The sequence below is a fragment of the Hesperophylax consimilis genome, chromosome 4 (assembly GCF_061612785.1).
Source record: "Hesperophylax consimilis isolate HC1 chromosome 4, BYU_Hcon_1.0, whole genome shotgun sequence".
In the NCBI taxonomy this organism is placed as follows: domain Eukaryota; kingdom Metazoa; phylum Arthropoda; class Insecta; order Trichoptera; family Limnephilidae; genus Hesperophylax; species Hesperophylax consimilis.
Window position 1 is genome coordinate 29,551,022 of NC_142839.1, and position 17,404 is coordinate 29,568,425.

Consider the following 17,404-nt stretch of genomic DNA (forward strand, 5'->3'; position numbering starts at 1 on the left):
CATAATCGATGGTGGTTTAGAACACGCCATTACACGCTTCCACAACAATCTACTCTTCTATGGGAGCACCGTCATTCTTTCACCCATAATCTAGTTCGGATATCTCAGTCACACTTGACGTCATACTTTTTTATTTAGGTAAACCCCCTTTTTAGCCGATTTTTGAAATATTCATAAAAAGTGTAGAAGTATCTTATAAAGTTGTCCTGTTTTAATTCGCTTTACTTACTCTAATTTTTTTTTTGATATTTTGCCTCAAAATGCCTCTGTGAAACTCGGTACAATACGTACGATACCTTTTTAGCATCTAATATACTACGATGTTTCTGTTTTTTTTTTAAATTATATATTTAGGGCTTATCAATCGAAATACTGTTTTATTGAATTATAAAGGATATTCTTGACACGTATATATATGAACTAGAAAGAAATTCACCAAGAAGTCTCCATGAAAATAATTGAGGCGGCGCAACGTGGAATGTATCGCTTTGTATAACTGGTTATGGAATTCCCATTCGTATAGAATCGTTGCACATTGCACATAAGAATGCTGAAGATGCATCTCACTATACAATTATGTGTAGGCATGTAAAATTTAAAACGTGTTCGTATTTTAAAAATAAAAATGATACATTATACACGATTGCTTCGTGACTAGAACATATCGCCCATTCATCCGAAATAATTCCCCTTCACGAGTTCTCTAAATAGATTAATTAACTAAACCAATTAATCTCTACTAAGCATCACGTAAAGGAATAAAACAATTTGTAGCTCAGTAATGGAATGCACCCCAACCCTTGTCCTTGGGGCATCCCTTGTATTGCAATGTGAACGTTGACGTGGAAGCACAATGCAATAAGTCTTTCGGCGCTCTGTTCCGAGTAATTTAATTATTGTAATCACCTTCATCAGTCTTTGCCGCAATGTTATGTCTTTAGAATAATGTGCAAGAACAAACATTATTATGCAGTCTTTATTGATTTCCATTGATGCATGCACATCCTAAAATGTTGCATACCATAAAAAAAGTTCAACTTTGTTTCGTACTTTCACGACATGCAACGTAATGAGTTCTTGCATTGTAGCAGTGCACGATATGTTATGCAGTAGTTTTGTGCCTGTTTTTTACTCAGCCAACCTGAAGTAAAATAGCAAACATTCTTTCGATCTGAAACTAAAGTATCTTCGTAAGAATTAACTGAAAAACTATTCCAATTTAAACCACAAATGCTTCACTTTCATGCCCCATTCTTGCAGTTGTGTGTATATCGAGTGTGGTCAGCATTGTTATGCACGTTGTAAAATCAGGTCTTGGTACGAAAGACACTTACGGAACATTGAAGAAGTGAGCATGTGTTTAACTGGCATTCATTTGCATTAACGACTGAGGTCATAGTAATAAGATTTGCTCTCTCGGATGTCAGGCACGATTAACACTGTTGTTTTCCTCGGGACGTGAGGCACGGTGAGTTAGGGCGGCGACCGCAAAGGAAACGATTTGACGCTCATTTTCACATCTTCCATGCTCCATGGTGTTATTGTGCCAATCGTGAGCTTTCTGTGTCTATGTTATTCTGTTCCCCCTTCGCAAATGTTCCCTGTCCCACCAAACAATGCTAACGTCATGTGGGTCAATGAGCTTTTTTGTAATTTAATCTGCATCGTTATGTTTTCTTTTATTCGCGGCGTGATGTCTAAATTGTCATAGTTTTCCAAATAACTTTCTTTCAATTGTGCTTATAAAGTATGTATTGTGTTTCCGTTAGGAAGTTTGCCTACATTTTATTTTTATGTGAAGTTGCATTTGCTGTGCCTCTGAAGCATTTTGCTAAACAAGGCCAAGACGAACTCGTTTGACCTTGTATATAATATAAGAAATAATTTATCTGCTAACTTATTCACAAAAAAACAATATCGAAATAACAGTGGTTCAAATTCCGTGCAACGGAACCGTACAAAAGAAATTAGATTGTTTTCTGCATGCATTTTTGCTGGTACCTACTCTTATTGATTCTTCACCAACTCAAGATTATTTTTATTTATTTTTGTAAACTCTATATTATTCAGTTTTTAGCAGATCATTATAATCTGAAGGATTTTGAAATTCAGGAAACATGAACGCATGAGTGAACAAAATAATACTTTAAATGTCAATTAAATCATTAATCATTACTCATTACACTTTCCGTTGCGCTCAAGAACAAGAATTGAGTTTATATAAGCATTATAATAATTTAATAAGAATTCTCGCATATTTTAATAAAATTATTACTATAGGCCTCCCTCGTCGAGGGGTAAGGTTCCCGACTAGCAAGCCGGAGGTCGCGGGCTTAAATCTCTGCGAGCGCAAGTAATTTTTTTTATTAATTTGTGTTATTTCACAATTTATTATTTTAAAATAATATATAGTACATTTGCGGCACGTTCCAGAGTGGCAGATACCTTAGTATCGCACTGGTGTAAGACCACCGTCCAGAATTGAAAAGTTGCCTGAAATGGATTTCACCGTGTTTGGTGACCAGATCTGAATAGTCAGGTACTTCTCCACATTCCACTTCCCCATCTGCTTCTTCTCCCCACTACCTTCAGCCTCACGAAATACCCTAATTGGGGATGGCATAGTCACTGGATCCAGACGGTTTGGATCAGTTGGGACTCTTGTGCGATTTCATTTTGATTGTATTGACCTAATAATGAAATGTGATGAAAAATACAGGCGTGATGATTATTCGATAAAGGCCAAGAATTAGACAAAAAATGAGATTAAAACTTAGTTCGATTCTATCAATGCTATATACTTTTTGTAGGCATAGGTGAAAGGTGTGTGATACACTTTACAGCAATTCGGTCTATTGTATTAACTCAGATTGATCGAATATAAAGAACTAGATTAAAATATTAGTAATACATATAACCGGTCCCGGTTTGGGTCCCAACCAGGCGTATTGTGTTCAATTCCTCGGCTGGCTAAGTCCTCCATCACAACACAAGTAACATTTTCAGCTTACTTTGGTGGTAGTAGGAGATTTTCAAATATTGTCAGGTTATTCGTAACCCGAGAATATTCGTCTTCCTTTTATAAAAAATTGAAAAAAAATAGTTTTTCTTTCATAGTATAACTGTATATTTTTAGTAGTTACCTACACCAACCTTCCTACACAAACATGCTCGCACGGACCATAGTGTATTTTGTATTTTCAAGGCTTCAATTAGCAATTTCAACTTATAAATGCAGTTTTGATTTAATTCAATACATTTGACCTCGACACATTGGAGATTGAAGCAATAACCCAAATAAATTATTTGATTGTTTAATTCGAACTCAATAAATTACTAGACATTCTCCAATCATATTCTCAATTGTTACTCTTTCATTTCACTTGAAACATTATTTCATTTAAAATATTTGCAGTACAATAAATTACTCTGATAAAGTTCTAACTCTGCTTTGACTTTCATTACTAAATTTAATGCTTAAATATCAAGGACTAATTCTATTTGGTCTATATTTCGAACGAAGACGATAAAATTATCGGGGTCAAAAGTTAGCCTCTGAAAACGTTTTATTTTTAGGAATCAAGATATAAATTACACCTAATAAAACCCACCTATTTATATTTTAATTTGATTTCAGTCTCGCAATGCGCCTAAATAAATGATCGGGATAATATTATCTTCATTAGGTAATATTCATACAATTTATGGTAGTTAATTTACCGGGGCCTATTGTTTTCTGCATTAAATGTAAATGACTTCGTAATTGATTGCAATTAATTGTGTTTCATGTACGTACAGTAATATAATGAACGTATATGGATGTTCATTCAATTTAAATCTCTTTAAAAGTACCAACAAGAAATCAAATATTAATTCATGTGCGGCAGTTTTTTCATGATCAAGACTTAACTCTTTATCTGTGTACTTTCTTTATTAAGAAAATTATTACACTGATATAAGAAGTGTTAGGAAGTAGTTACCTAACCTATTTTTTATGTAATAGCACATGATGTGTCCCAACTATGTGGAGCCTTTTAAATCATTTCTTCTTCTGTTGTCCTCTCAAATAGAAGGTTGGCTAATCTTCATCCTGCTCCGAATAACTCAGTGGAATTGTGTGCCTGTAACGAAACCATATAAAACATGTTTGATTGTAATTTTAAATAGTGGTAAGAGTTTTTTAAAATGTGGAACCAAAGTTTAACAACATTTCTAAAAAAATTGTTGCTCTCTCTACACTATAATGTATATTTTTTATAGTAGGCACCTACTGGTAGCCTCGACCTCCGTTGTTGAAGGGTAAGGATTTCGACTAGCAATACGAACGTCGCAGGTGTAAATCCCCGCCTTCGCAAGTAGTTTATATTCGATGAATTTGTGTTATTTTACAATTTATTCCTTTTAAATAATATTTAGTATACTAGCTGAAAGTTCCAGAGTGGAAGATGCTCTCAGTATCGACCTGGTGTAAGACTACCATTCATAATTGAAAGGTTGGTTGAAATGAATTATTGAAATAACCAGGTATTCCCCCACCTCTTCCCCATCTCCTTCTCCTTCCCACTACCTTCAGCATTACAATATACCCCAGACAGTTGGGACTCTTGTGCGGTATTCACATAATTTAATAAGGTACCCCTTTGAGGTGATTAAAATGGGAAAAAGTAAGTGTACCCGGATGTACTGATGATTTTTTATAATCTCTAGTATTTTATATTTTTTAAGTTCAATAATCCTCATTCAACTCCATGTGAACCCATAACATCCGGTACATTTAATTTTGTAATAATGGATGTCTAGTAACATCTCGCTGTTTTGTAATAGCACGGTAACCCGGGACTTAGGCTGTATACTTTTGTAGACCGTGTAATGTTGGGTCGACAATCCACATATCGCGGCAGTGCGCGCCGTCCTATAGCCGGGAAAGTTACAAGTTCTCGTCCGACTCGATCCGGCGATAAATCAATCAATTTAACTATCCATTAAACTTTACGACTGTTATTATTCTTCATTCGATTACTTGCACTGGAAAGGTTTCAGTTGTTTTGTCTGGTTCTTATCGATTTCATCTGTACCACTGTTGTAGATCTAGCACTCCTGCAAAATTTATAGCATGGCGTAAAAAAATAAATTTGATGGGGATTTTTTTTATAGCGCGACCCGCCAAACTAGGCCGTAGTCACACGCCCCTAATATGGTGGGAGGGTTTTTTTACTTCAATGGCAACTGACAATAAATTAGGTTAGGTTAGAATCGATTGTTTTAGTTTTTAAATACATATATCATCATGCGGCGAATTGTTTGCAAACTACTGTCAATAGGTTGGGTTAAAATTGCTGTCAAATTATGAAGGGTTCCCAACCTGTTTGAGGTTGGGAGATACTTAATGGCGATCGACTTCTAAAGAAAACTTATTTTTTTTAGAAGAATATCGATTTGCCCTACCACCGCAGTCGCTTCGATCGCGAACTACCGATTGGGAACCATTGCTTGATTTATTATATCTTCAAAAATTATCTTCGAATTCGCTGTCTACTTATCGACATAGAATCGTAGATCGGAAATAACATTGTATTTTAACTCGCGGCCTTGACTCGGTGTATATGAAATCTATCAGTCAGTACCTACTCTGTATTTTATTTTTTTATCTGTCTAGTTAATTGGTACTTACACATAGCTCAAACGCGCCCGCCAGAAATTTTACTTAGGAAAAAGAAAAAATATTTAGAACCGTGAAATTCTTTGAATGTTATATATTTTTTATTAAGAAATAGAAAATTGATTTGTGTGGCGTTAATTCAACAATAATATAGTGTAGGTTAAAATTAAAAGCAATTTAGTGAGTACTGGAAAGTAAATTACTTACTGACTGATGGAATATAAAAAAGTTCACAGCGCTTGTAGATACTTATTCTACACCAGAAATCGGGCCACACCGGAAATCGCCTTGAAATAGACTATCTGCTCCCGATTTCTGTCTGCGGACTTCTTTCCTCGCGTGTATAAAACCTGTGTGAGAACGAAAGTATCACGCTATAGAATATATAAGATGATTCTATTGTATACAATATGGAACCAGCTTTACTACCCGGTTTCACTCGGGGTTTGTATTGAAAAATAGGAAAAGACAATACTGCTTAGATTATATAAATTAAGTTGCGCATTGATAGTACTTTAAAGCTTGTGTTGATGTTTTTAAAGCTCACCGTTCGAATGTTTTTGATGCTTCAGGTATCACACAAACATATTATTTCCTTTTAAAAGTCAGATTATGTTATTTACATTTTTATTTTATGCCTTCAACTATTTCAAGAAGGTACCTACCCTTTTAGGTCATTGCTGGAAAATACACCCTTTTTCGGGAAAATCATATTATATCGTAATTAATGTATTACCAACTCGAATAGATAGTGATTTAGTAATTTGGTCCAGTTGTTTCACGGAATTTGAACAATTCATAAAATTTCAAAGTTAATTTGGTTAGTTGTTGAAATTCTGTGAAACAACCCATCCTTAGTCAAGCACCAAATGAAACCTTCCTCAAGGTATTCTGTAGCTACTTCGCGAATGTATTATAATACACTGAACCTGAACCATAAACCTGAACCTTTGCGTATATTTTTTATAAACAGCAAGAATAAAAATAATATTTAAAATATTCTTAAATCCAATTTCATATTCTTCATTAGCGTGACTAAGTCGCCATCCTCCTTTGCACAGAAGGCTTCTAGAATGAGCGCGTTTGATGTCCTTGCAGAGTTTATCGACGTTAACTATTTCCGAAGCACAAAAGACGCCATTAGCTTCTACAATTTTTTTTTGAATACACGTCCAGAATGACTATGCTAAAGCTTCCTGAATAAGTCTGTGAAGCTTTACACTGCCTTCCACTGCCACCCACGGACCCAACCAATGGCAATAGTTACGGCGATGTATTCTGTATGCCAAGTTTGGTTATTTATTACTTACCAGCGCAGGCGCGTGAAGGATCACAGGATATTATAATTTTAGGATTTGTGAAGCTGAAAAATATTTGCCTCAGGATCACTGCCTTTCAAAAAGAAACATTGTCAATTTTAGAATCGTTCAGAAATTTACTTTTCCTATGAACACCGTTAGTGAACTTTAAAAATTACAATATTTGTCAAAAATCATTCAAACGAAATTGATTTCAACTATAGAATTGTGAATCGTTTTACTTTATCGTTTGCCTGATTTTTGCCACAGTCTATTCCAATTTTGAAAATGACACTTAAATTTAAAGCAAATCCGAGTTTAGAGATCATTCAAACGGAGTTGCAGTCGGTATCAAACCGAATTTAAAAAAAAAAAATATTTTTTTTTTGAAGGATTTTTTTATTTTATTTATTTTTTATTATTTGTAACCGCTAAACTGCCATGAAGATTGTTGCGTAATAATGAAAGGACTTTATAAAAATTCCAATAAAAATACTTATTTTTGGGAGCAGACTGAAAGTTTTATAACATATGCAGCTATATTATATTTTATTTAAAAATAATTATTACTTTATTTCATGTCTAATATCTGGTATTTAAAAAATATTGTTTAAAGAATGTTTCAAATACAGGATCTGAATAGGCAGATGCTTCACCACCTTCCTCCACCCCATCTCCTTACCCACTCCACACCCTTAAGCCTGACAACATACCCCAATTGGGGATGCCATATTCTCACTGACTCCAGTTAGCAAGAAACAGTTAGGACTCTTTGGTGTCAACATAAATAAAAAAATAACCCTTTTTTATTTTTGAAAACACATTTCGAATCACAAACGGATTTCCATAGAAAATTGCTTGTATCACCCACTCATAATATTATGTAATATTATTTTACCTTATATTTACTTTGCCATCTAATCATTTATGTGATCTGTAGTGAATCTTCGTTTTTTTTCTGGGAGATGTTGACCTGCGCATTTCATGTAATCAATCAGACAGGTAATCAATAATTTATAAAGCCATTTATTTGATCGTTAATTCTGCGTGATGTGACTTCGGCTTCCCTATTACCCCTTTCTTGATAACCTTTATGGTACTTAAGAATTTCCTTCTTAGAAAGGTTCTTTCTGAGATCTTGTTGAAGCAATATTGTATATCGTAATTACTATATCTTATGACGTTATGACAATTATCACTCGAATACTCGACTATAATTTGATGTGTCACACGAAGTTAAAAAGTAAACAATGACATCTCTAACTGTGTTGTATGTAACTCTTGCACGTCGATAACAATTTATATTAAATATCTTATCAGATATCAGTGATATCAGGTCGAGATAAAAGATATCATATTCGATATGATGAGATTGTATTAATCTAAGTGCACATAATATAATATTATGAAACACATGTATGAAAAATATTTTTTGCGTCGCTAATAAAGCAAGGTCGCCGAAAACTAAAGAAACGTTGTAGGCAGATACATTTTATTTATTTTGCACAAAAACGGCGCTTTACAAATCATTCAAATATTATTATTTATTAATAAATTTCAATTTCCTAATTACCATACAAGGTTCTTGCCGGTGTTATGGTAGTCGTACCTGATTTAAATTGTAACGTGGGAACTAAAAAAATAATATTTCGTAGAAACAAATAATAAAAAATAAGGAAAATAAAATATTTAAGGAGAAGAAAATAAAATATATCAAAGTATAAACCAAAACAGAAATAAATAAAAAAATAAACCCATAAAAACAAAGTTTTTACTACAATACATCTATTGTAAAATGTTTTTTGAAACAAAAAATTTCAAAAAAGTTCAATCCTCAGCCAAAACATTTGTTTTGGCTGAGGATTGAACCTTCATTCACAGGGACCAGTCAACCGCTTTACTGACTTTGCCAGATGCCGATCGTGTAGGACCGACATTTATTTCGCAAATTAACTGCCGTATTTTTGTCCTATTTCAGAGAAATGCGTATTTGTCAAAATGTTAATAGAATCATCATAATGTCAATGCGTGTTAACAACACTCTAACTGCTTTCGAGAGGTGAAGCAACGTGAGTTGTGTCGTGTAAAATCAACCATTCCTAGGAAAACTTTTCAAAATTGTTGTGCACAACCCTGCCTACTAACAGAACTATGTTGTGTATAATTGCTACTTTTTGGGAGTCATTTTGTGGATCGCAGATCGATATCTTTAAATTAATTTAATGACCTACAAACTACAGCCTTTATTCAAATTGGAATTTCCCAATCGGATGCCACAATGGAGCGCAATGATATGCCGTCTGCTTGCAACTTGCAACTTGAAAGGCAAAACAATCGTACCGCGACCTACGGTCGATCTGTTTACTTCGAGACTGTGGTGTTGTACTCGACACTTGCTGTTGCTGCGCTTTCGTAGAAATCTGCCGAACAATCCTACTGCATTCCTCATTGCCTGAATTAATTCATAGAGCTTTTAGGTCAAGCTTTTCGAAATACGCTAAATAAACTCGCATATACCCTTTTACTATTCTGTGGCCTTGTGCTAAAAGCACCAACCTCGTTTTTTTCTAATACTGAGTTCTAGAAAGTTCTTTTAATAAAATATGAACAGACATAAATATCCAAATTCCTAACATTATCCCGATTAAAAAATGTCATTTACTTAAAAAAAGGTTTCTATCATTTTTAGTTTTAGTATGTTGACGGATGATAAGGGATGTACTTGACGTAATTTAACTAGTGATTCCTGAAATTATTTGGAGTAAAAAATGAAAATTAAATTTTTGTCTCCGGGGAAATTTTTGATGTTTTTTTTTAATTTTTCAAAAACAATTTTAAAAAATCTTCAACATGTCTTCACTGGACACTTTGCCTAGTTACCGCCCAACTACTCAGATCGACCCGAGCTGTCCAATACCTACGGATGTTCTATGTTTTTTGCTTTAAAAAAAACATCGAAAGTGTCACCGGAGACCAAAATTTAATTTACATTTTTTACTCCAAATAATGTCAAGAATCACTGCTAAATTAAGTTAAGTACCTCCCTTAACACCTTGGCTTTTGTGGTTGAAAGGGGAAAAGAAATACAGTTTGGCAAACTTTTCTTTGCATGCGGCTAAAGAAGGAAATTCATAGTGGGATTATTATTGATATTAAAACGATGTTTACATTGAGTCCACTGTACATTGTTCTCAATTTTGGCACTTTTAGCATTGGGCCACAGTATTTTGCATATTAACGATTTGGCGCAAGTTATCTTTATTGCTCTTCATTTGTATTATTAGAGAGGTGAAATCATGCTTCGAAAATGTAAAGCTTTCGTCATAAAGTTAGTGTGTGAAAATTCCGTGTCCCAATAAGCGGAAGTTCTCCATCTCTGGGCAGATGATTCGATGATAGACGCCGCACTGTCGACCTACTTTTGAATTTTATTTATTTTGTGTAACCTCACCAATTCAAATCAAGTGTCTTCCGTAATCTCCTCTATTTCGTAGTATAAGGGGTGGGTAATCCTTAAAAGATACTCGCTAAGAATTATCAAGGTCTTTTGATTGCATGTCCATAACTGTGAAAACAACTTCCGCAACGTTAAATATTTCTTTATCAGAGTTATTCTCCTAGAAGTATTTTTTTTATCGAGTTTCATCTGTACACGTGCTGGCAAAGCGTAATGAATGTGCTCGAGCACCTGCAGTTTGCCCTTCTTATCAAGGTGCATTTTGGTGCCTTTCGTAATTGTTATTTATTATAAAACCGTGTACAGGACGGCAATAAAAATAAGATCCGTGGCTGTATCTACCGCAATTAACAGGGAAAGTTTCCCCCCCTCGTGATGATAAGCTTGTACATCACTCCCGAAGGCGTAGCTCACGTTGATGGGTTCCGTTTAGACTTACGACTGAAGCTGGTACTCGTTAATGATTCCGGTAACAGTCTATCTTGCATCGGTACAACTGATAATGCACACGTTCCTTGTTATTTCTCTTTTAGACGAGAAAGTTTGTAAAGCACTCTTGGCGTTCAATTTTGGAGAGCTGCAGCAGAACGATTGCTGGAATTAGTACAGATCTAACCGAGTTAATATCCGTATTTATATGTTTAGCTTAGCACATAAAACTTAATTAAGGAATCGAGCGTCAAGTCAGATTAACCAACACGCCAATACTCTCCAATCCGTCAATTATTATTGTCATAATTGAATATGTTGTTATTACATATATCTATTAACAGATATTATTTATCTAACAGAGTTTATGTAACCTTTAACATTCCTAGCACGGTGTTGTGGAATTTTATCATTTTGCTGTTGAATATTGTGTAAAGTCTAAACTCCAAACCGTTTAGATTGTAGAGGATGTTATCAATCACAATGTCTCGCAACTAGACCAACAGTATTGTTAATCTGACGCTAATGCAGTTATGCCTGTGTCTCGTGCTAAAATTATTCGTCAGATTAAAAAAAATCAATCATTTCTTTTAAATAATGCAGAACACAAAGGATGAGATGAATGTTGTAAAGAGTAATTTGACATTGGCCAGTAAGTGTAGTGACCTGCGGCGCAGGCGTAATATTTTCATATCTATTATAAAAGGCATCATGAAAAAAATCAGCGATTCTGCGATAAACTATTGAGTTTTTGATCTTATCGACCTCCGCAACACATTAAAACAATTATTGTAGGTTGCAGTTTACAAGGTTGCGTTCGCATTTCAATTTAAAATATCGCTGTAATATTTACAGTTGTAATCTCGTGTAGTAATTTCAATATTTCCTGTGCGAGTGCAAAATAAATACGGCTATGACTGACTCCGGGGTGTGGATGTTATGAATATGACCATAAGCGGTAGACTTGTGCCCCCCAAAGCACCAATCTCACTAACCGCAAATAACATAACAGAACTCGTGTCAATTTTGCTCCCAGCAACCACACTAGCAAGACCCATTATAATACTACCATAACCATAAAGCAATCTGTTTCACCCGGATCATTTATAGTCCTTGAATAACGCGCTATATTCTAACGGTGACCGGATAAATCATCACAATGATAATTCATCACATCTTTAAAGAGTCATGGAAAGTGATGAAACAAAAACTTTATTAACTGGGTTAAGTAGGTTAGGTTAAGTAAGGTTTAATTTTTTTTTCTAACGACTTTATATCACTTTTTAAAAGTGTGTTGAATTGTCACTGTGTTGAGTTATCATGGAACCATTCTAACACATTTACATTTATTGCATTCTTTTGACTTGTGCGAATGTCTACATTTTGTCTCATTAAAAAACTCTCAATTTAAGTTACATAAATGCAGTTTTTATGAATCACCGATATGGTTGGATAGTATATTTCTTTTTTTTGACCAATCATTTTACCCTTTTATCGCGACATTTATAAGGCCACGAGGACAATATATAATTTATTTGTTTTTTTTTAAGTAGTCAAACCGAAATGTTAAAATGCCTGAGATAACAGTTCGATACATCGAACTGGTTTGTACTTTGTATAAAGATAACGTCAATTCTGCAAGAAATTAACGATGTCACTATAAATCATCCTGGTTATTGGTACTCTCGATTCAGTTTGCGTATTTAAGTGGATTGCTGCGAACATGCTTTCTCCCGAACTACAGTATAATAAACTTACAATCTTTGCTATCTGTTGCGTAGGAATTGCGTATCGTAACTGTATGTAAAATGTTATCGGTTTCTCTTTTGATAGTTGCATGCTGTCTTATCGTGCTCGGACTTAATAAGTATTAATTATTTACAATGATTGCGGAGTCCAAACAAACATTTGTTTATTTTTAATTTATCCATGCCCTTTGCGATAGCACCACTGTTATAAATAGCAATAGGGTGTAGATTAGATTATGCAGCGTCTGTTATTTAAAGATTCATTTTAATTATGTATATGGCAAAAGTGTACAATTACAATGGTAGCGCCTTCAAAGTTAGGTACAAAAAATATTTAAGATTTTTTCCGGCATGGTAAAATTTTGTATTTTCTTAGAAATGGCAATCACACGAAAATTAAAAAAAAATAACTGTGTTGGCATGTCAACCAGGCAATTTTTTATTTAAAATAAATGGTGGGTAATTTCTTTAATGTCTAGTAAAATCGACCTCATAGCTTTGTTTTAGCTCTCCTATAATTTTTTGTCAAATGCAGATATTCTACGATACCGCTACACCATGGAGTCGCTACGTCCACCACAAAATATAAATTTCACGATGGAAACGCAAAGTCAGTGACAACTGACAGCATTCACAAGTTTCATTATTAAACCGGTGAATGTACAATTAATGGCTAAATAATTTAATATCAAGATGCAAATAATTTTAAATTTAACTGGACAACCGTTCATACATTATATTATTATCATGATAATATTTCTCTAGCGTATGCCTTTATTATCTGATTCTTGGGTATTTGAATTTTTTCTATTGGAATTTCCTTTCAAAACTGGTCGTTGTAAAATAACTCAAAAGAAGCAAAACCAATCGGTCCTGTGGGCACTGAAATAATAATAATATATTTTTTTATCTAAATGTCCGCTTTCTGAATCCATTACTTTAATCTGCTTTGCCAATACTTACTGGCCATTTCAGGAAGATTGGATCTCCTAGATAGGTAATAAACATTTTCATCTTAATTTTATTAAAAAAATGTATTAAGTATTATTTTATGCACAGAGAGGATTTCTTTTAACTTCGCATCAAATCCTAATTGCTCAATATTCGAACAGCTTATTATTGCGTTCATAAATTTATATGCAATTTTTAAGCATGAATTTGTAATGGCGGTGGAGGTTTTTAAATTCTCACAGCATTGGTTATTTAACGAAGAATGAATTGTTTCACAATATAAAGCACATTTATGAATATTGTGCATAATAGCTAATAACTCCGTACACGTTGTACAAATGATTTAACGTTCAATTTAATTTTTACGGTTATTAATTTTAGTTAAATTTATACACATTCCCACCTGGGTTTCTCTACTACAATATTCATGGGAGCGCCGGGCGTGAAGTTTGTAAGAAGCTCGTAGCGAGCATTTTCCGACTTTACGAGGAAATCTTAAAGAGAGGTAAAGGCATACCGCTGATAGCTACCTTGTAAGTTCTCATGCCACGTGTAAAAGAAAGAGATGCCATAACGGATGGCAGTACCATAATAATTGTTCTGGCTAGCTCATCTCAGATCACAAGCTGAGAGGAGGCTTTATGCCACACTAAGTTTACTATTCTTAAGTTTACTCCGTTCATCGACTATGCACTTACTTTTTTTCTCCCATCAACAGGCATCTTGCTAAAAGCCAAAGTGTTTTTTTGCTTGCCCACGGCTTCTCGCTTAGTGATTCAACGAGGCCTGTGATTATGTATTAATATTCCCATTTTCACGAACAATATTGCTGTGTAAATGCATTACCAACAAAAGTTTTAAAAAAAAGTTTTTAATTTTTCATTTGAGTATTGAATAAACCTTTGTTTTACCCCTGTAACCAACGGTCGTAAAATTGTAATACCAAGCAACCATGACTATGTATGCTTTTATTTTACAATATACACACAACTATATATTAATTTATTCCACTCGCAACATTAAATTTTACCATTTACCATTCTGCAGAAAAGTTATCTTTAATATTGAAAAAGTAAAATTACTTTTTTTAATGTTATTTTGTTGAAAATTTTATTGTTGATATAGGGATCTTAAAACTGGAAACCGGATAAAACAGAACAGTGACAAAACAGAACATGACAAAAATAGATTTGATTATGTTAGGTTTGTTTCCTGCACTTTTTCTTCACTTTTCTTAAAATAATATGCTGTTTTGTTACTGTTCTGTGAAATGGAACGCTTAGAACTGCATATTATGATTTGTGGTGGTACCTAATTACCTATCCATTTAACACTGCGAAATTATCTTTATTGTCTGTTTTGTTTCCGCTGCCGATGATGAGTAACTTCTTATTTATGTAAAAGCGGGTCGTTAATAGATTTTTGGTCGTTTTTCGGTGCCGATTACGAGCAAAGTGTGATGCAATAAATGAATGAATGAACGTGACATTGTCTCACGTCTGCGCGGCTAACGTGTTCTGCATCGTCTAACACTTTTTGGGATTCCTGCAGCGCGTGTGAGAAACTAGAAACTGCCTGTGAGAAACTCTTCGGCCGTCGCCAATATTTCATTTGCGATTCAACGAAGGATGGAATTGTATCATTGTGAGTTTCTTTTTGAACTCTGTGAGAAACTTGGTCGGTAATATTTCAATTTCGTATTCAATGAAGGATGGTATTGTATCATCCTGAACTTTGCGACGAAGGTTTCTTTTATTTACCATCTCTGAAGAACTTTGTCGACAATATTTCATATGCGTTTTCTTTGATGGGAGGAATGGTACCATTCTGAGTTGTGCTATGAATGTTTGTATGCATTAGAAACTTTGTCGTCAAAATTTTACCTGAGTATTCTTCCAACTATAAATATGTATCGTCCCGATCTTTGCGCCGCCGTTTCTTTTTTGATTCGGGTAGGTACAAAGATTTCTCGTCGGAATTCCGATAGCTTGTTATGCTGTTACTTTTTATGGTGGTGCATAATTGAACATGCCTTTGGTGTTATCTACCGCGAGACAAGGCGCAAAGCTTTACTTGTTGTTTGTCTGTGACAAGGAATTCAGCATTTAGCATTTGTGAGTCAGATTTTATGTGATAGGTACCCAGGGTTGCCATTCCAGAGAATTTTATCAAACCAACTAGTGTAAAAAATAATTGTTCGCAAATAAACCTATCGGGTTGAGAAAATTTATACAAAGGCAAATGAATAAAAAAAAGTAGGGGGCTGAATTTATTTACTTGCATTTCAAAATTCTGCTTCCATAAAATCTCATTATTTTTGACTCCCATAATAAAGACAGTTCTGGAACAAAATTATAAATCTATGTTTGTACTTACACGAATGCCTAAGCCTTTCCAGTAGTTATGAACCGCCAGTAATCCTGGATTACAGTGCAGGCTCTAGTTTATTCTTTTGTATCCGTTATACCTAAGTTATGTGGTCATTGACAGCTTTTTATCGGTGGGTGAATAATACCGACTAATCCACCTTTGTGCCTTCGGTGTTTCCCGCTGGTGCTCCACTGTCTGGTAGTCGCAAAACAACTGTTCTATCGCTATCGGAGGCATTTTGCATTCCGGATGATGGCTTGTTGTCCAGCCTTAACTCGCCTATAATCATCTAACGCTTTACTTTAATGATTCTGCGGCGTGTAGGCATCTGCATAACTATTGACTGCATTTTGCATCTGATCTTGAACGTTTATAAAATTACCAGCAAAAGAGAGAAGGAAATCGCTTGCAATATTATAAAATTATAAGTAGATATAAGCTATTTGTTGAATTGTAAATAAATGCAAGTCGATTTCAATATCAACAAATATCGCCCATTTAATGCAAAAGAAACGTATCTGCATTTCTCACGTTTTTTAGAAAGCGGTGTTTCAAGATTATTTGGCGAATTTTCAAATATTTTTCAAAAATCAAACTGCAAAATGCAGATGTTTTTTTTTTGTGTAATCAGTACAAAGAGTTTGTATTTTTATAATGTACATATTTTTAATAATATACCTATTAAAAATAATGTATGTTCAAATTGTAATAGTTGCATAGAAATATGTCTGACAATAACGGTGAAATTAGATAACAGAGGACTTTTTACACAACAAAGTTGGTGAATTCACGAATATTTCTGCATTTTAAACTCAAAATCGCGATTTTCGCACATTTCTTTTGAATTACTTGAGCGATTCGTTGATGATATTTGTCGGTTTATTTTAAATTCTGTAATCAATTTTTTTGTCACTGATAACTATTGTGATAGTAGCTGTTTAATATCATCAAATTAATAATAAAACTTCACAAAATTTATTTGATTTCACTTTGTGGAAATTTTGAGCAGGTGTGAACTTGAAGATTTTATATCGCCTTATCTTACTTCCAACGACCTTGCCAAGAGTCGAGTCTCTCTTTGTTACAAGTGTAGATAAGATTCTGTTTCGTATTCAATCCATTCTTATTCATTAGAAATAATATTTTGATATAATTGTGACACCTTCCTAAGCAACCCAGCAAATAGAAATTAATGATCGCTGCACAATCAATTATTTGTGAAAGCTCCGCTACTAATCTGCGCTTATAGTGTCACGTTTTACCGACCGCCGCGGGGACCCCAGCAAATAAACTCGGATATAAGGATATAACGATGACGATATTTTGAAAAAAGATGCAAAAGTACATGAATAGGGTTTAAATTACTTACGATCTATTGAATTCAAATCGACTGCTTGTTACTGATAACTCGTTTTATATCCCAACGTAACATCAAGATTATGTGTCTTGTTTTACCTGTCAATAAATTATTAATAAGGTATCTTGGCCAATG

At 34.1% G+C, this 17,404-nt stretch overlaps 1 protein-coding gene across 1 annotated transcript in view; it reads left to right on the plus strand.

Annotated features, from left to right (window-relative positions):
- Positions 1 to 17,404, plus strand: part of LOC149424507 (protein spire-like) — a 161,971-nt gene that overhangs the window by 29,860 nt on the left and 114,707 nt on the right. The gene's annotated exons all lie outside the window — the stretch shown is intronic.